At 44.3% G+C, this 20,893-nt stretch overlaps 1 protein-coding gene across 1 annotated transcript in view; it reads right to left on the reverse strand.

The window, feature by feature from the left end:
- The window catches only part of HDAC4 (histone deacetylase 4), a 294,548-nt gene that overhangs the window by 220,535 nt on the left and 53,120 nt on the right, over nt 1-20,893 (reverse strand). The window lies entirely within an intron of this gene.

Consider the following 20,893-nt stretch of genomic DNA (forward strand, 5'->3'; position numbering starts at 1 on the left):
ATATTAAATTTAACATTGTATTTCGTTTTTTTCTAGCCCATTTCTGCAACTCTAGACAACCTTGATGTGTGTAAACCATTTTGTGCAGTTGACCGAATATGCATTTCCTTGAATTCTGTAACACGTATTCACTCCCCTGTTGATAGGCACTGCTGTGTCACCAAATTCATAGCTTGCCTTCCGAACTACAGAGGTTCTGAGAGGAGGAATGGCAGCAATCAACGGCAAGGCCAGATTTGTGTGGCTACACTTAGAAAAAGGAGGAGAGCAATATATATATATATATATATATATATATATATATATATATATATATATATATATACATACACACACACACACACACACACACACATATAGCCTCGCAAAAGTATTCACCCCTGTGGCATTTTGTTGCCTCACAACCTGGAATTAACATGGATTGGTTTATGGATTGGCATCATTTAATTTACAGAACAAGCCCACATCTTAGAAGATTTTTATTTTTTTATTGTGAAGCAAACAAATAGGACAGAAAAAGTAAAATGTGTATAACGATTCACACCCCCAAAAGTCAATACTTTGTAGAGCCACCTTTTGCGGCTATCACAGCTCCAAGTCGCTTTGGATAAGTCTCTATGAGCTTGCCACATCTTACCACTGGGATTTGTGCCAATTCCTCCTTGCAAAACTGCTCCAGCTCCTTCAAGTTGGATGGTTTATGCCTGTGAACAGCAATCCAACTCTGACCACAGATTTTCTATTGGATTGAGGTCTGGGCTTTGACTAGGGTATTCCAACACATTTACAGGTTTCCCCTTAAACCACTCAAGTGTTGCTTTAGCAGTGTGTTTGGGGTCATTCTCCTGCTGGAAGGCGAACCTCCGACCTAGCCTCAAATCACACACAGAGTGGTACAGGTTTTGCTCAAGAATATCCCTGTATTTAGCACCATTCAGCTTTCCCTCAACTCCAACCAGTTTCCCAGTCCCGGGATGTGTTGGTTTGGGTTTGCGCCGGACACAGCGTTTTCTTTGATGGCCAAAAAGTTAAATTGTAGTCTCATCAGACCAGAGTACCTTCCTCTGCCATAAAGCCCAACTCTATGGAGCGTACGGCTTATTGTCGTCCAATGTACAGATACTCCAGTCTCTGCTGTGGAACTCTGCAGCTCCTTCAGGTTTCTCTGTGCTGCCTCTCCGATTAATGCCCTCCTTACCCGGTCTGTGAGCCCGTCTCTTGGCAGGTTTGCTGTTGTGCCATGTTCTATTTGGTTATGATAGATTTGATGGTGCTCCTGGGGATCAAAGATTTGGATATTTTTTTTTTTTTTTTTTTTTATAACCTAACCCTGACTTGTACTTCTCAACATTGTCCCTTACTTGTTTGGAGCGTTCATTGGTCTTCGTGGCAGTGATTGGTTACTGGTGCCTCTTGCTTAGGTGTTGCAGCCTCTGGGGCCTTTCAAAAAGATGTGTATATGTAATGACAGATCATGTGACACTTAGATTGCACACGGATGGACATTTCACCAATTATGGGACTTCTGAAGGTAATTGGTTGCACCAGAGCTTTTTATAACAAAGGGGGCAGGTGGACAATCCACAACTTGTGGCAGGTGACGTGACAGGTGGACAATCCACAACTTGTGGCAGGTGGACAATCCACAACTTGTGGCAGGTGTCGTGGTCAGGTGACGTGGCAAGTGGACAATCCACAACTTGTGGCAGGTGACGTGGCAAGTGGACAATCCACAACTTGTGGCAGGTGACGTGGCAAGTAACGTGGCCAGGTGATGTGGCAAGTGAACAATCCACAACTTGTGGCCAGGTGATGTGAACAGGTGACCTGGCAAGTGGACAATCCACAACTTATGGCAGGTGATGTGGCAAGTGATATGCTAAATACAAGTACACTGCTGCTCTTTCAGCTGCTACTCACTCTGGTCTCACAAAATGGCTGAAATGGTTAAATAATAGTTTTATGAGCTTAGGGAGGGTCTTATGATGTTTCTTAACTAAACGCTTATAAAACGCAAACGCGGCAAAACACATCGAAATTTGCGTTAAAATGGGCGTTTTTAAACACCAGTTTTAGTCTTTAAAAACGTGTGTTTACCAGAGTTTGCACCGGCGTCCCGTGTGCATGGGGCCTTACAGTAGCGATTATTTGCTCTTTTTGTACTTATTTTTGTTTTTTTAACCCCATTATGTTTATTAAACATCTCAGGCCTGGGTTCACACCTCTGTTTTTTGGTGCTTTTTGCAGAAACACACTACAGTTCATTTACATGTTTTCCTATGGGACACGTTCACATCCATGATTTTTTTTCAGCTGCTGCGTATTTGGAAAGGGCAAGGACTTTTTAAACGCTGCTATTTTGTTTTTTTTGGTTCAATATACTTCAATGGAGAAGCTGCAGAAAAGCATAGAATGTTTTTTTGCAGCAATTTGTGTTTTGTAATCTGCCCAACAAATTGGCCCAATTTTTTTTTTTTAAGGCCAGTATCCGATTAATCGAAACAACTAATCGATTATGAAAATAATCGTTCGTTGCAGCCCCTATATATATATATTTTTTTTTATTTTTTTATTACACACACACACACACACACACACACACACACACACACACACACACACACACACACACACACTAGGGCAGGGCCCCCTTGCCCCAAGGCACTCACCCCCACCCCCTTCCCTGACCTGCCGGGCTGCGTGCTCGGATAAGGGTCTCGGATATGGATTTTGGGGGGGACCCCACGCCATTGTATTTGGCTTCAGGGTTCCCCTTAAAAATCCATACCATACCGAAGGGTTTGGTATCGTCCTGTGGGGGGAACCCCACACCAATTTTTTTTTTTCATTTTGGCTGGAGTTCCCCTTCAAGATCCTCAGCACACAAGTCACGCCACAAGTCGGACCGACTTCTGGTACAACTTCTATTCAAATCAATGGCTCCCATAGGGAACCATTGATTTTGAATAGCCACAGAGAAACACATGATGAGGCTTAACGCTGTGTATACATCGTTAAGCCACGTTTAACAGCTTTTACCAGCGTCTGGCATTTTTACAGCTCTAGCGTAAAGCCTCATAACGCGCTGGTCCTGGGTTTTTTTGGAGTTTAAAAACGCCTATGCCACTTACAGCTCAAAAACCTCTGTGTGGGCATGAGGCCATAGAACATGGGTGCCCAGCCGCTGGCCCACGGGCCCCTTTCCAAGGGGCCCGCCATGTCTTGCTCTGAGATGGCGGGTCGGCATGCCCAGATCGCGGGCTCCCGACCCGCCATCTCCGAGCATTAGTGAATGGGGTCATGTGCGTGGGGCTGGCCTATCCGTGATCGCATCGAGGCTGGCCTATCGGTGATCACGGTGGGGCTGGCCTATCCGTGAACGCATCGAGGCTGGCCTATCGGTGATCACGGTGGGGCTGGCCTATCCGTGAACGCATCGAGGCTGGCCTATCGGTGATCACGTAGGGCTGGCCTATCCGTGAACGCGGCCAGGCTAGCCTATCTGCGATCGTGCTGGCTCCTGGAGTCCCGTCTCCACCCCTGTGAGCACTGCTGCCTTCACCTCCTCCTCCAGGCCCCCCCTCACCTCCAGACTGATAGAAGATACAAGTTGCAGGTGAGGGGGTGGATACAGTCTGGGGAGAGAGGGAGCAGCCAAAGTTAAATTAAAAAAAAAAAAAACTTCTGGTGTCGGTATAAAAGTGTAGAAGTCAGTGCAGTGAGGTGGACAGTGCAGTGTTGCGAGGTGGACAGTGCAGTGTAGTGGTCATTGTAGTGTAGTGGTCTTTGTAGGAATCAGGTAGTGTAGTGGACCGGTGTAGTGGTGGCAAATATAGGAAGCAGGTAGGTTAGTGTAGTGGTCAGGTAGGTAGGTTAGTGCAGTGGTCAGTGTGGGAATTGGGCTGGTTTGTACTATTGTAGGAAGTGAAGGGACTTGGGGGGGTTCTAAAAGTCCACAGGTTGGGGGGGGGGGGGGGGGGGAATTGCTTGCCTTGCCCCGGGCGCTGACAAACCATACGCCACTGATGCTAATTGTGGCTCGCGACCGGTAACCAAGTCGATAAAGTGGCCCTCGCTCCTCAAAAGGTTGGGCACCCCTGCCATAGAATAACATGGAGAGACGTTTTTAAGCTATAAAAAAATGGAGAACTGCTCTACTCATGACCTCCACAGCATAGATGTGAATTAGTGGTACTGTCTCACTTCCATTCACTTTTTATAATGGCACTCGACAGGGAAGTCTCATCTCCATCCTTTGGTTTGCCTTGTTTTGGTAACCATATGAAATAATCAGATCTTTTTCAAACTAAATACATACTCTTACAGAATGCGGTTTGCAGTGGCCTCTAAGGCTGTTCCCCACTTACAAAGGTTCCTGGCTAGGGAAAATTTATGTCACCAAAATGAATATTCTCCCTAGTTTATTGTTATTTTTCAAAACTACCCCACCTAAATACTTTAGCTTATTACACTCACTAGTAAACAAGATGATCTGGAGCCATTCAAAATACTAGACTTGTCACCTACATTTATTGGAACCAAAACAAAATGGGTGCCTCGTCCTGCTCAATATCAGACAAGATTACCATGCCGCATTTCTAACAACAGGACTGGACTGGACTGTTGCAAAACACTCTAAGCTATGAGTCAACCTAAAAAACATGCTGAAAAACACACCACTATAATATCGACCTGGCCGATCTCCCTATATGCCTCTTCATCGACTACCTCTGCTCTTGTGATATGGAAATCCTGCCATGCCAATATCTCTCAATTACTTCCATTATTAAGCCCGTCATACTTCCTCCGAGGCCAACTGTACAAAACCAAATAAAACCTGAGCATCAGGAAAAGCCTCCTTCTACATCATATAATTGCTGGCTCTAAATCCCCTCTTCGAGATAGGACAACCGGCTTCAGCACATGTGCTAGATCAATTAAGATAGCTTCAAAATTCACCAAATTTATACGCATTCTACCAGCAACTTTGCAATCCGTTTGCAAGCTTAGACTTATGAAACACTACTATCCCAGCAAGTGCTCCGACTCAACATATCTCAACTCTTTAAACATTGTCAACTCAGCTCACCTGCAGGGAGGACAAATTTGCTCATCCACTCTCTGAAGAACTAAAAAAAACTACAATCTGGCAACTCTCGCAAGTCTTCTTACCCATCTAAAATGGCTGAGGTGCGCTATAATCTCATGCCCCATTGGTACAAAATCCCAGTCAGTCTACATGCAGTGTAGAAGGGGCTGCGAAAATAATGGCACATTTGCCCACATATGGTTGACTTACCTCAATCAAAAAACTTTCTGGAAAATCATAGCTGAATACATCAAAGACATGCCAGTGACCCTTCTCCCCTTGAAATTCTGATTCATTGTAAAGGCTTACAATTTCTTCTCATTTGTTAAAAATGCAAAAAATCCCGTATCCAACTCTACTGGAGAATACCACCAGCATTCTCCATTAAACTAGGATTTCTAAATAATAGAACAAATTTGACTCGGAGGAACTGGCACGGTGCACATGCACTGTTATTGTTGTGAACATTGTTTTTATTTATTTTTTTGAACTATGACTAAAGCTTTTTTGTGGCCTTTATTATGCATCACAGGAGTGCCCTTTGTTCTGCACTCCTGTGACCCGTTTTCAGCTGACGTCACTCATACGGTCCAGTCTCTGGAGAGATCCCGACTTTACAGTTGGGAACCACGCAGAAGCCTGGACTGGCAGCTGGCTCAACCTCTCAGCAAGATGCTGGGAGATTAAGTCAGTCGCTTCAACCTTCTGCACAGCTAGCTGCTCCAGTGAGCGCTACAGGGGCTCAGCCTTTTAAAACTGGATTGGCTGACCGCAGCATCCACTGTTTGCATGTAGCAGCATGCAGAGGGGTTAACATATGTTTGTTGCATGTAGAAATGTAAAGGGTAAATGCCACCAAGGGTTTTGGAAACACAGGGGTTAATAACCCAATACTGTTTAAGAAAGGCAAAAGAAGTCTTGGAACATTTTGTATTTCACCTAGGAGACAAATTTAGGTGTGTCCAAGTGACATTACTTCATAGGTCTAATTGTCATCCAAAAATCACACTTAGACATTCCACAGTCTTAATGGCTTAGGGCCCAAACTGACACTTTCTGTAGAACCTAAACGGTACAGTACACCGCTCAATTAGTCTCTTCAGGTTTTGACTTCATTTTGCATAGTTTAATTAAAAAAAAAATGTTTACAATTGTGTCCTTTAACTGGACTAATCCTCAATAATCTACATTGCAATAACTGCAGCCATATAGGCATTTTTAATTTATGTTTTGATATTGAGATATAGATATAGATATAGATATATTTTTTAAAGTGAGCAGCCTGGACCCTCCTCTTCTCGGGTCCCATTTTGCCGTTCCTGGCCCCTTTCTCCTGTGGAGTGCCCCCACAGCAAATAGCTTGCTATGGGGGCACCTAAGCCGAGTCACATCTCCATGTGTCCATTCAGAGACGGATCCCCGAGCCGCTCTTCTCCCTCATTGGTTAACTGACAGCAGCGGGAGCCAATGGCGCTATGCGTTTTCTACAAAAAAAAAAAGTTTTGTTGTTGAAGTGCCTTGGTTATTTTAAAAAACACTGTTCTATTGCAAGGTATAGCCACAACAAAAATCCCATCAAATGTTGAGCAATGAAGATTACATTATTTCTGAAAAAAAAAAATCAAGTGTTCATAAATTGTTCTATACTTTTGATCTCCAGTGTCTAAATAAAATTATATAAATCTGTATATCTCTATCTCACACTGCAAGTCTCTTCAGTATGCATTAACCACTTTAGCCCTGGAAGAACTGAATGCTCAATGACCGGGCCATTTTTTTTGCAAAAACTGCAACTGCATCGCTTTAACCGACAATTGCACGGTCGTGCAACGTTGTACAACGTTGTACACAACTTTTTGTTATAATAAATATCCCCAACTTTTTTTTCAAAGCAGCAATTTTTTTCTCAGTTTAGGCCGAAATGTATTCTTATACATATTTTTGGTAATAAAAAAAAAAAATCGCAATAAGCCTATATTGGTTGGTTTTTGCGCAAAAGTTATAGCGTCTACAAAATAGGGGATTTATGGCATTTTTTTATTATTTTTTTTTTATTGGTAATGGCGGTGATCTGTGCTTTTTAAATAGACACTGCGACATTATGGTGGACACATCAGAAACATTTTTGGGACCATTTGTATTTATACAGCGATTAGTGCTATAAAAATGCACAAATTACTGTGTAAATGTCACTGGCAGGGAAGCGGTTAACACTAGGGGGTGATCAAGGGGTTAGTTGTGTTCCCTGACTGTGTTCTAGCTGAAGGGGGGTGGGACAGACTATAGGAGATGACAAATCGTGGTTCCCAGCTTCTAGGAACTCACAATCGGCATCCCCATATAGAACAGGGATGCAAGTGTTAAACACACATGTCCCTGTTTTGCCTCTCGTGCCCCGCAATCACTCGTGGCCGGCAGTCATTGCGACCGCCAATCACGAGCATCGGCAGCCCAACAGTGCAGTCGCTCGCGCGCCCACCCGCTACCCTGCCTAAACGAACCGACGTACAGCTGTGGGATCGTGCCAACCTGCCGCAGTATAATGATGGAGCAGGTGGTTGTAAACTGTTGTGTTTGACTTTTACCTATAGGCAAGCCTATAGAATAAAGTCTTACCTATAGGAAGTGGAAATATCTCCTAAACAAGCGCCGTTGTCAGCATCAGCGCTGTAAAGAAACAGACTTCCGTGCCGTTCCTTCCCCAGCATGTGCTGTGACTGACATCTCTTGCACACATGCGGCTCTGAACAGTCACAGAGCCGGAGTCCACAGACCCGAAGATGGACGCAGCCTGCATAGGGGACAGCGCGGGCTTTGTTTGCAGGTAAGTGTCACATAATGGGCTAGTATGCATTGCATACTAGCCCATTATGCTTTTAATTTGCAGGGCGCAAAAGAGGAAGTAAAACCCATCAGGGGGGACGTATATATACTATATTGTCAAAAGTATTGGGACGCCTGCATTTACACGCACATGAACTTTAATGGCATCCCAGTCTTAGTCCGTAGGGTTCATTATTGGGATGGCCCACCCTTTGTAGCCAACACAGCTTTAACTGTTCTGGGAAGACTGTCCACAAGCGTTAAGAGTGTGTCTATGGGAATGCATGACCATACTTCCAAAAGTGAATTTGTGGGGTCAGGCATTGATGTTGGACGAGAATTCATCCCAAAGGTGTTCCATCGTTTTGAGGTCAGGCCAGTCAAGTTTCTCCACCCCAAACTCGCTCATTTATGTCTTTATGGACCTTGTTTGCACACTGGTGCGCAGTCATGTTGGAACAGCAAGGGGCCATCGATAAACCACAAAGTGGAGAGCATGAAATTGTCCAAAACGTCTTGGTATGTTGACGCCTTAAGACTTCCCTTCACTGGAACGAAGGGGCTAAGCCCAACCGCTGAAAAACAACCCCACACCTTAATCCCCCCTCCACCAAATGATTTGGACCTGTGCACAATGGAACACCTTTAAGATGTAGTGGAACAAGGATCGCGATAGGTGGAGAATGGGCAGAGTTCTGTAGTCCAGCAGCCAGGGCTGACCAAGTTGGTTGGCATATCAATGTAGAGAAGGGACGGTGTGTTTTCAGCGCAAACAGGGAGTTACACACACCATTGATTTCTGGCATATCAACAGGTATTTTTCTGTACATGCAGTGACATTGAGGGATGTATTGATTTTTTATTGATTTTTTTCCTTTACATTTTGCTTTAACATACACTAAAAATCTAGAAAGAAATATCCAAGTATATTCAATTCTTATTAATCAGTTTCAAAGTGATGAACTGCCACAAACATTTTTTTCTTATGTACTTCCAAGACAGAGAACATATAAAAGTATAATGTCAGCGGTCTTCAACTAGAGCCCGTCGGCTGCATCAGGGCCACTGCTAGGGTCGCCCACCCATCCTTTATAATATGGAATTGTCTGCTATTTGAAGTTAGAAAATGATGTCCCATTTGGTTTACATATACAATGCAGATTGTCTCAAATGTACATTTCCATTGCCTCCTCAAATCCTTAATCAATGGGTATTTTCGCTTGACCCATCACTGAGACTGACAGTTCCTATTCACCATACACTTTCTGCAACAAGGAAGGAACATCCCTAGGATCACGAGACCTGAATCTTAAGGCAAAAGCTCGGCATGCGGCAGCCTTTAGACAGGCATGGTCTGGAGATTGGAGAAGACCGAGTGAGTCTGCACCGCATCTGTGCAGTCATTTGCTTGTTTCTTCTTTGCTGAATGTGGCAGTGTTAAGAAGCTGCTAGCAGAATGTGTACGCTTCACTCTGGGAAAGTACCCACTGGCACACAATGCCTTCACAAGGTTTTCCAACAAAAAGATACAAATAAAATGTATTCATTCATTTACATTTTATTCATTGATAGATGAAACTTTGGATCCGACTTCAAGTCGCGCTGCATGAAGAAGTCAATGTAAGTGAATGGAGCCGTCTTAATGCACACTACTGCAGTCGCTCCGACTTGAAAAAAAGGTTCCTGCACTACTTCAATCCGACTTCTAGGCGATTTGTACCCATTGATTTCAATGGAATTTGCCTCCAAGTGGGATTCCCGTTCATAGTGAGGCAACTTTACAGGAAGTCGCCCCAGTGTGAACCGGCTCTAAAGGCAAACCCCTCCCTCCCACAGAGCTGGTATTTGGTATGAATCATGAGGGGGAACTCCACGCCTAATTTTAAATAAAAAACCGGCATTGGTCCCCCCTCCAAGAGCATACCAGGCCCTGAGGTCGGTGTGGAGTCCCCCCAAAATCCATACCAGACCCTTACCCGAGCATGCAGCCCGGCCAGAAAAAGGGGGTGGGGACGAGCGAGCCCCCCCCTCCTTAACTGTACCAGGCCGCATGCCCTCAACATGGGGGGGTAGGTGCTTTGGGGCAGGGGGGCACCCTGCGGGGCCCCCCCACCCCAAAGCACCTACGTCCCCATGTTGATGGGGACAAGGGCATCTTCCCGATAACCCTGGCCGTTGGTTGTCGGGGTCTGCGAAAGGGGGGCTTATCGGAATCCGGGAGCCCCTTTTAATAGGGGGGCCCCCAGATGCCGGCGCCCCACCCTATGTGAATGAGTAAGGGGTACATCGTACCCCTACCCATTCACCTGGGGGGGGGAAAAAGAAAATAGACAGGTTTTTAAAGTTAAGCATTTATTAGTCAGCTCTGGGGGTCTTCTTCAGACTTCTCTGGTTCTTTCTGCCTTCTGCCGGGCACCACTATCTTCTTCCAGCTCTTTTACTAGTGGCTGGCCGGTCTTCTGCGTCATCTCGTTCCCTCTTCTCTTCTTCGATGTTGACTGGACGCTTCCTCCTGCTGCAATGCCGGGTGCGCAACGATTTATATAGGCCTCTTCTGACGTCACAGTCCCATCATGCTTCGGGTGGTGATGACATAAGGAGCGGGGGTCACCGGGTGATATCACCTGGTGACCATGCCCCCTTGCCTATATAAATCATTGCGCACCGCAGCAGGAGGAAGCGTTGAGTCAACATCAAAGAAGCGGAAGAAGATAGCGGTGCCCGGCAGAAAGCAGAAAGAACTGGAGAGCGGGAGAAGAGAGCGGAGAAGTCTGAAGAAGACCCCGAAGTCGGAAGAAGATCGGGCCACCATTACCATAAGCCAACCTTTCACAGACCCTGACAAGCAACGGCCAGGGTTGACGGGAAGAGGCCCTTGTTTCCATCAACATGGGGACAGGGTGCTTTGGGGTGGGGGGGCCCGCATGTTGAGGGCATGCGGCCTGGTACGGTTCAGGAGGGGGGACACTCGCCCCCGCCCCCTTTCCTGACCGGCCGGGTTGCGTGCTCGGATAAGGGTATGGTATGCTCTTGTAGGGGGAACCCATGCCAGTTTTTTATTTAAAATTTGCCATGAAGTTCCCCTCCTGGAGGCGACTTCAAGTCGTCTTTAAGTCGCCACAAGTTGCGCTGAAGTCGCCCCCAAGTCGCGCTGTGTTTCATACTCAAGTTGTGTCCAAGTTGCCTCCAAAGACATGCTGGAAGTCGTGTAGCCCCCTGTGTGAATGGGCTCTTATTTTTCAGATCACAAATATTTGTAAAAATATACAAGTTTCCCTTGTACCGAAAAGATTGAAGACCATGCTCTCTGTGATCCAGCTTTAAAGTAGAACTATAGGCAAAACTTTTTTTTTTCTCCATTTTTGTGGAGATTTCCCTTCACTTCCTGTACCATACCAAAACATGTGTGGAGATTTCCCTTCACTTCCTGTACCATACCAAAACATGAAGTGAGAGGAAATCCCTGTAAATTAAGGGAATTCTTTGGGGATTGCCAGGTCACCAGAACTTGTGTCCCATTTGAAGATTTCCCCTCTATTACTTTCACGGCCAATGATAATGGTAAACTGGATAGAGAGGGTAAATCTCATTAATGTGGGCAGACACCAATAAAAACCTAATAGGGGTTCCAATTCCTCTCTGCTCTATCCAAAACTTAAAGTATAACTAAAGTCAAAACTTTTTTTTTGTTTTTACGTAAAACCAGCATTTTCATAACTGTAAGATTTACGTTACATAACTTCTTAAAACCTTGCTAAAGTTGAAAATAGAACATGCATGTTTTGATGAGAAAGACAAACCCTGACACAACTTGTGGGAAAAACCCCAGCTGCAACTCTAACCATGAAACTTCCCACAGAGTCTGGAACGCAAGTAGAGGCTCCAAAAATATCCAGCTGGAGCCAGCGTCTGCGTATTTTATCCATGTTCAGAATGAAGTGTCGGGCCACAGCACAACAGTGGAGTGGGTGTCTGCACCTGCTACACTTCCAGGTCAGCTCTCAAGTTTCACACTATATCACTCTGTTAGAGGACACTGAAAAGAAGCAGAGTAACCATAAAGTGACATTAAACCCACATTATTAAAAACGGTCAGTACACGTTGTATTACATGAGGTCCATACTCCGTGAATATGGGATTTGTTTTCTGTATTCTGCAAGAAACCTGGTTCATCCAGCTAGTCACTGACCCTCCCTCCTTGTCCCTATCCCCACAACAGCCTGAGATTTTGGAGACTGGCATTGCCACATCTACTGAGCATGCTCCACTTTCAACGGAAAGCAAGCTGCGCAACTAATATAAACATACAAATATCTATGACGCATGGTGATATGGTACAGATAAATGAATTTGCATGGAACAAAAAGATTTGTCCAAGTGAAAAAGTCCCAATGGTTGTACTTAAACCAAAAGAAAAATTATAAAGTGAAAAATAAGTCTATTGTTGCAAAACACAAGAAGAGTGCATCTGATGATGTTTGATAGCAGTAAGTTATCGTTCTCTTTCAAGTAGATAGTGACATCAATGAGAGAAAACCTCAGAAAAGTGCACAGATAGACAAGACACCTCCACCTTTCAATCACACTGCCCCTTACCAGAGGGGAAGATCCCAACTAGAGATCTTCTGACGGCAGATGGCTTACTCCCCAGCCAAGGGCTTGTGTGGCAGGATATCCAAGAGCCAAGATTTCTCCCACAATGGACCGATGATCAGTGCAGTTTAAACCAATATGGAGAAGAAAAAGAGCTGACAGTGTGAATCCATATAGCAATTTATTATAAAAAGGTTAAAAATCGCGCTTACAGAAAAGTAGATAAAATTTGCTTTGTGAAAATATAGCCGGCCGGCTAGCACAACCCGTTCACTCCAGTGCCCCAGGACGAAGTCTTCTAAGACGAAACGGCGTAGGGTAGCGGCGTGCTGACGTCCTTATCCGCATACTGTGCCCCGGAGTGAACGGGTTGCGCTAGCCGGATCAGAGTCATGGATCGGATCATTTTTCGGATCGCCACCATATATAGTCACCACTGTAATGTCCACATGTCCCCCACTGTAATATGACATTACAGTGGGGGAGATGTGGACATTACAGTGGGGGGGGGGAGATGTGGACATTACAGTGGGGGGAGATGTGGACATTACTAATAACCACATCACCCCCCCCCCCCCACTGTATATAGCCCCACCGTATAGGAAGATTGTCTGCTTTTTGGTGCAAATTCTGACCGTGTGTATGCTCCATCGCACTTTTCCTGTCAGAATTCGGGCCAAGAAAAGATTGAGAGCAGGATCTCAATTTTCGTGACAGGAATAATTCCCGTCGCGAATAGCGTTAGTCTTTATGCAATTACGACTTGCAAAAAAAACGTGCATGTTCATATCATAATCAAGCAAAAGAGCCGAACTGCCCATTAAACTTCATTGATCTCGGCTCGTTGTACGTCTTGTACATCACCGCGTTCTTGACATTTTTTAAATTTCAGAAAAGATTAGTGTGACCGTGCCTATGCAAGACAAATTTCAGCCGTTTTCCTGCGGCTGCTCCGGAGCTAGGCCGAAGCCGCAGCCTTTCCTAAATGTAATGGCCGCGGCTTTGGCCTACCTCCGGAGCCGCGACCATAACGCTAGGAAAGGCCGCGGCTTCGGCCTAGCTCCGGAGCCGTGGCCATCTTGGTACACCCGGCGGCGGCCCTCCTCTGTTTACACCCACAGAGGAGGAGCCCGCACTCGGACAAACCGCTCGGGGAGTGTCTGTCGGTACTAGCTGTGGGGGGGGGGTCACTGTACTGAGAGGAGGGGGGGTCACTGTACTGAGAGGAGGGGGGGGGTGTCTGCACCGAGGGGGTACTATAGTTGGGGGGGGACATGTGGATATTACAGTGGGGGAGATTTTTTATTTATTTTTTCCTGATCCGAAAAATGATCCGATCCGTGACTCCTGATCCGAGGAACGATCTGAACCGTGAGTTTTTTGATCCGTTGCACCCCTAGTGTGTGTGTGTGCAAGATTATCTAAACTTTTTTTTTTTTTACCATAATGCAAGGTAAAATGTTAACTTTGACTGCAAAAATTCAGATTTTCACATATAGGATTATAAGCTTTAAGTTTAACTAAAATGCACACATTATACAGGCAGTCCCCAAGTTACCAACAAGATGAAGATTTGCCCAAGGTTAGTATGTTAAATATGTTTAAACTATTATTCATTTTCAGGTTTGCAGATTGTGTCGATTAGAAAGTCTAATCTGAGCCAGACATCGAGACAATTTCTGTTCTTCACCAACAACAGTTTAAGCTGAATTTGGCAGCTCTCAGGCACTTCCTGAAAAGGTTGTCAGTCTCTGTGTGAGAAATCAAGCCTAGCTTTCAGTAAACTTGCCCCTGTCCTGCCGAGCACCACCCAGATCCCTCCCAGCCTTCTGCAGACTATGCAGTAACTCCTCTCTTCCAAACGGTGGAGTCAGGGATATCATTGTAAGGCTGGAATGTTCACTGCAATGTATACAACACATGACACACACACTGCAATGTATACACCAACACATGACACACACTGCAGTGTATACACCAGCGCTCGACAAACCCCAGGCGCCAAGTCACTCACTGCAACTCCCGACCCCCCTGACATGCAGCTCCAGGCAAGCGATCCTTCTACCCCCCCTCCGGTGTCACATTTGACACCTTTCAGGGGGGAGGGGGGTGCAGATACCTGTCTAAAGACAGGTATTTGCACCCACTTCCGACCACACAGTCTCGGGCAGACTGCGGTCATTACATTACGAGCGATCGCTCGTCCTCTGCTGGGGACGGCGCTGGACTCCTGGACAGGTAAGTGTCCCAATATTAAAAGTCAGCAGCTGTAGTACTTGTAGCTGCTGGCTTTTAATATTTTTTTTTCAGCGGACATCCTCTTTAAGTGTGATCGGCTGCAGCTCCTCTGTCTCAGCAACATGTCAACTTTGTGGAAACAACAGCTGGCCCAGGCCCAAAGCTTTAGAGGTATGCAGTGTAACATCACAGCATGACATGACAAACCAAAGTTGATGCTATCTGTTAATAGTAATAGCAGTTAATGTAAAAACATGAACAAAGAATTTATAGATATTAATAAATGATCAGACAAGATTCCAGCACTTCAGTATAAGGAATTCATAAACTTCAAGCCATAACCTCTACAGCAAGTATATCCTACATTGTGATGGAAAACATACAGAAAAACAAAAATTACATGACATGCCACACTGAAAAAAAAAAAAATAGGATGTATGGCAACAACTAGCATGTATGGAACCTATATGGGTTGGGGAAGGGAACATAAGCTATACTTGGTGAAGGGCCCTTTGCCCCTTCCCCATACCAGTTGTACACAACTATCGGAGCATACCAAGTAATCTTTTTTTAATTTATGGAAGGAAAGAGAAGACACCCTGGATGTCTAGATAAAGGGGAAAAATTATGAAAGGAGAAAGGAGGAGAGGAGGATGGGGTGCTGCCACATAGTCGACGGCACAAAACATCAAGTTCCCCTAGGGCAGTGGTTCTCAACTCCTCACCTAGGGGAAGGAGCCTCCATTTAAGAGTAAAGGCCTGTTCAGACAATACAAAAATCGGAAAGCAAAATTTTGTCCGAACGATTGATTTTTGAATCGTTCGTATGGGGCTTTCGACAGCCGGTTTAGATTTTTCAGTGAGAAAACCTTGATGTGCAGACTATAAAATTTTTGTCATACGTGAACTCAACGTCAGAATTTCGCAAGAAAATTTATTTTTATTTTTATTGAAAAGCACAAGACTGCGCATGCTCAGAAACGAAAGAATACATACAAAACTATACAACACATTACGTCACTTCTGAAGTTGTATTCCGTCATACGAGAATTTTTGTATGGCGAGTAAACTCTTAACTTTTGACATGAGACTAGCATGCCACAAAAAATGGACGAAGGGTAGTCTGAAAATCTGATCAGGTGTACGAGGCTCAAGTCAAAATATTCAGAAGCGGAACATATCTCAGGAGCAGCCAGCAAGTGTTGTGCTCCTTCGTCTTGTCCCCAAGGGCAGACGTCATCCAAAAATTTCTGATGGCTGCCCTGGCTGTGTGTTCCTGTGTCCACACTGACATTATGATCTGGCACTCCTTGGAAAATTGACTGTGTGCTGTGAAGTAGGGGAGATGAGGCAACTGGATATTAGTTACAAGATTCACCGTGGGGGGACACATATGTAGGCAGGATGTGACTGTAAAGAGGTAGCAGAAGTTCAGCAGCACTGTATTTTATTTAGTGTTTCTAAGGCTTCATTTAGATGTGCAGGTGGGTGGTAAAAATATTCATTAGAGACATGTTTTGGCCACACTTAAGCTGCATTAGGCTGCAGATGAGGGTGTTTTACAAGCTGCAGTCACGATGCATTAGGCATAATTTCCCCCTATAACAGGTTTTTAGTGTCAGGCTGGGTTCACACTATTGAGAATTGGATGTGGGTTGGATCCAATTTGCATTTCAGGAGACATTGTGACCGCCTCTATATGGAGCCGGTTCACACATCTCTGGTACGGCTTGGGAGCAAAGTGCACAGGTGTCCCATGCTTCTTCTAGTCCATTTCAGGTATGAGTTTAGCCCAAAATTCGGACTGAAATCAGTCCTGAAAGGGTGAATGGGGGACGCACGGGACTCCTACTGCGAGCCGCTCTGTGCTGCAGTGTGAACCCAGTCTTACTCTTTCTGGCCAGCCTAAAACCCTGGTATAACAGTCTTATTGACTGGCCACTCTGCTGAGAGCAAGTTAGGGTTAGGGGGCACAATTTACCGGCCTTACCCTGGGCACCGACAATCCATACTATGCAAAAAAAAAAAAAAAACTGGCTACTAAAATTTTTAGCTCCTAGATTCGGCCTTTGACTCCTAGATTCAAAGCAAATTGATCAAGCCCTGGTATACACCACCACATGACACACACTGCAATGTACACACCAACGCATGACACACACATGATGCAAGGAGGAATCCAGTTCATTATACAGCAGCCTTTGTGTAACACACAACAAAGTTGGATTATGTGGAGTTCTGCGCTTGCCATGCGTTACACCCACAATACAATGTTGGATCATGTGGAGTTCATATATCATATATAATGATCATTGTAGACCGTGAGCTGAGACCCCAGAGCACTTCCAGCTACACTGACAGCTCCCCCTGCGTCCAGCTCCCTTCTCCTGTGGTGGTCTTGATTGAAGTCCTGCACAGCTATACTGTATATGTGCACTGGACCTCCCAGCTCTCCTGTGTGAATGGTCCTAATTTTATTCCTTCATTTTCTCATGAACGAAAATGCGCAAAGCATCCCTATTCATGAGAAAAACCCTGGGCAGGAACCTATGACCAGCTCCTCCCATCCATTCTGGAAGTCACTAGCCTTCAGTAACCACACCCACTGGCTGCTGTTAGACTCAGAAAGGTGAGGATTGAAGTCATGTGACAGGCACTGGATTCTGCAAAATAAAAAGGTAGAAAAACTGGGATTTTTTTTTTCATATTGAGATATAAGGCTAAGCTTACATTAATGGATTGCAGGGGATAATTTAGGTATTAGGCTTTACTTCCACTTTAAAATTGAATTTGTATGCAAGTTGAAACAAGTACATTTTTGAAGTGTAACTATTTTTTGGGGATAGTACAGTGAAGGGTTAACACCCCTGTAATGTTTGTTTTGCTGCCTGTGCCCCTGTTCAGAAGATTTCACCTCACTTTCTGTCCCTGTGACAATTGTATTTAGAACATTTCGGGTTGTCATAGAAACAAGGATTGGTGATAAAGCTTCAGTGGAGACACCTTTTTCCCATAACTCCTCTTACAGGAGAGAATTTCCCGTCCAAGGGGCAGATTTCCTCTCACTTCCTGTCGTCTCCCACTGTTTCTAAGTTGTATATAAGTTGGATGTATGTAACTTGGGGTCTCCCTGTATGTGGATCTGTGAAACATTGCACTCTGAAAATCTCCATCAATGAACTTAATTTTTTTTATATACAGTAAAACCTTGGTTTGCGAGCATAATTTGTTCCAGCAACATGCTTGTAATCCAAACCACTTGTATATTAAAGCATTTTTTTACAGGGCATAAAAGAGAAGAGAGGCACCTCTAAGTGTAGCAATAAGTTGCTGAATGTTGTACCTTCATTAAATGTAACCATATTGCTACACTTGGAGGTTCCTCTTCTTTTTTATACTCAGTTGTGACATTATGCTACTCTTATAGCAAGACATCGATTGTATATCAAGGCAAAATGTATTAAAACATTTTGCTTGTCTTGCAAAATGCTCTCAAACCAAGGTTTTACTGTATATACTGCAGTACGATTATTATTTACATAAATACGAACACCTATACAAACTTATCAAAGTCACGCCCAGCTGAGTACATCTTGTCTATACACATCCTGAGGAAACAATTCACAAGACTATTTCTTTCCAGACTAGATAGAGGAGTGCACTGCCTCAAGCAAGTGCCATCAGCTCATCAAGAAAGCCCATTAGTACCAAGATGTTACTACCATGATTGGGAAAAGTAGAAGTGAAGGGGTGAAATTAAAAGCATCTTTCAACAAGGTACTTTTATTCCTAGAATTTCTGAGAGTCCAATGGCAAAAGAAACATAATTAAGCTTGCAATCAATGCCTACAACCGGCATGAAAGAGAAAAGTGATGGGTGCATAGTAGAAGTATATCCCTTGAGTGGCTGTGTGAGGGATGAACCAATGTTCTTATAACAGGGCTAGAATTTTTGTTGCAATACAGTAAATCAGGCAGTTCACATAACTATGAAAAATGAACAGCAAAACGGATTTAAAACATCTCAAAAAATATTACTTGATAGCAAACAAAAGTCCGCAAAGTATGCAAAGCTATTTTTACTGATTTAATATAGGTAAAAGAATTTAGAACTTAAATTCCTAGGGAAATAAACACTGTACCCCAGTTATATTGCTTTCTACAATTTAAAGAGAACCCGTCAGGAACAGGCAGTTGTAAGAATCAATCTCTACCCTTTGGGTATTATAGTTCAGACTTATTTCTCCAGTTGAAGTGGTGGCAGTAAACTCTTTGTATTAAAAATCCACTGACAGACAGGATTATTATAACAGAAGAGACACTAGTGGCCAGTCAAGTGGCCGAAGATCCTAAACCCGGAAGGAAGATGGGGCGAGGATGGAAAAGCTGTGGACGCTGTCAGAGCGTTGCGCTGGAGGGCTCTCTTAGCAGGCAAGTCTGTCATAATATGCCATTATGCGGTGCATACCAGTACATTATGCCTTAATCCTGCAGGGAAGACAGCTTTTTTTAGTCATAGGAAACTAGTTTACTACCGCTTTAAAAGAAAAAAATGTCAGCTCAGTGTCTGGCTGAAAGGACAGAGGCTGGCTGTCTTTTGTTTGAGCTCAGGGCTCCTTGGGCTGCAAGAGGCGTGTAAACCTGTCATTTAAGGGTCCATTTCACACTAGTGGACCGTTCGTCCGCTCATTACAAGTCCGTTAACGGACTTGTAATGAATCCCTATGGGAACGCATCCGTTAGCGGATGGAGCATCCGCTAGCATCCGCGTCAGTCGGGATCCGCTTTTCCGAACGGAAGAAACCCTATTTTTCTTCCGTTCGGCGGAACGGACCGGATGCAGACAGACAGACGGTCCGTCTGCATCCAGTCCCCCATAGGGGACAGCGGAGCAGAGACAGGGCGGTCCCTGCACTGTGTGCGGGGACCGCCCTATCCGCCGACAGCTGAGCTTTGGCGGACACACGGAGCGGACCCAGAAACGGTCCGCTCCGTGTGAAAGAGCCCTAAAGGGTTACTAAGCCCACAACAGTGAAGTCAGTCTGTATATGCAGTAAAGCATGCTTGTTGTGCTAACTGTGGAACCTCTGCATTGTGTAAAAAGGCAAATTATGTCTTCTCTGGTCCTCCCCTTCTACCACTGTCCCTAATACATCTCCTGAATTTTTTTCTTGAACGTGTGCATGTGATCAGCACAGGGCCAATCAGCCTCATAGGACAGTCAGAGTAGAATGAAATCTCCTCCTACAAGCTTTAACCAGACACTGATTAGAAGTCACAAGACTGCTATATACTGCTAATGGGAAAAGGTTTTCTAAAATTATTGCATTTCCATATTCTGTGTACTGTGGGAGACCAGATATAGTGAATGCCGGGTCCTGGGTTTAGTAACACGTTAAAGCTTTTCATGTAATTCTAGCAGCACCTTTGCTATATGACAGCTTTTGAGTGCCTGGTATAAATATTTATCCTAGACCAGATATAAAACAGTCATACACTTGTGCTCCGACTGAAGTTAATAACCAAAAATAAAGTAGCTCCTGGAAAAAAGGTCTGTACTACTATAACAAGTAAAAAGAAGAATTTGAATTATTTCATATGCCGATTGACTGAATCCAATTAAATAATCCAGTCTAATTATGAAGTAGGATACATAAAATGAAACAAATACAAGTAATTTTATTCTTCTCAGAAAATCCTCAGTTATTTGCACTGCTTTACTGTAATGGCCATTTGTGTCTGAGCCCATGGCCCCCATTACATCATCCAGATTGATAGAACAATTCACACAGGACCAAGTAATGCAATACCATGTTTGCATCACAAGAATAGATTTTTTTTCCCTTGTTCATACCCAAAAATATATGACATGTATAGGAGGAGTGGCTGCACAATAGCAATATTTGTGGTCGGGTACCTGAGAGCAGCATGGGGACTATATGGCACATGCACACTGCTAATGAAGTTGCAAAATTGCACCACGGTAATGCAGTCATCTTAGGATTCAATAATGGTCAGGTGCATGCGGAAACCTTAGTGGAGGAATTGTGGTAGGATTCCTGCAGCTTTCACAAACAGCACTGCAACAAACCTAGCGTCTCAGAACATACATTATATTAAAAATAATAATAATTTTACATATAAATAAT

The sequence above is a fragment of the Rana temporaria genome, chromosome 6 (genome assembly GCF_905171775.1).
Source record: "Rana temporaria chromosome 6, aRanTem1.1, whole genome shotgun sequence".
In the NCBI taxonomy this organism is placed as follows: Eukaryota; Metazoa; Chordata; class Amphibia; order Anura; family Ranidae; genus Rana; species Rana temporaria.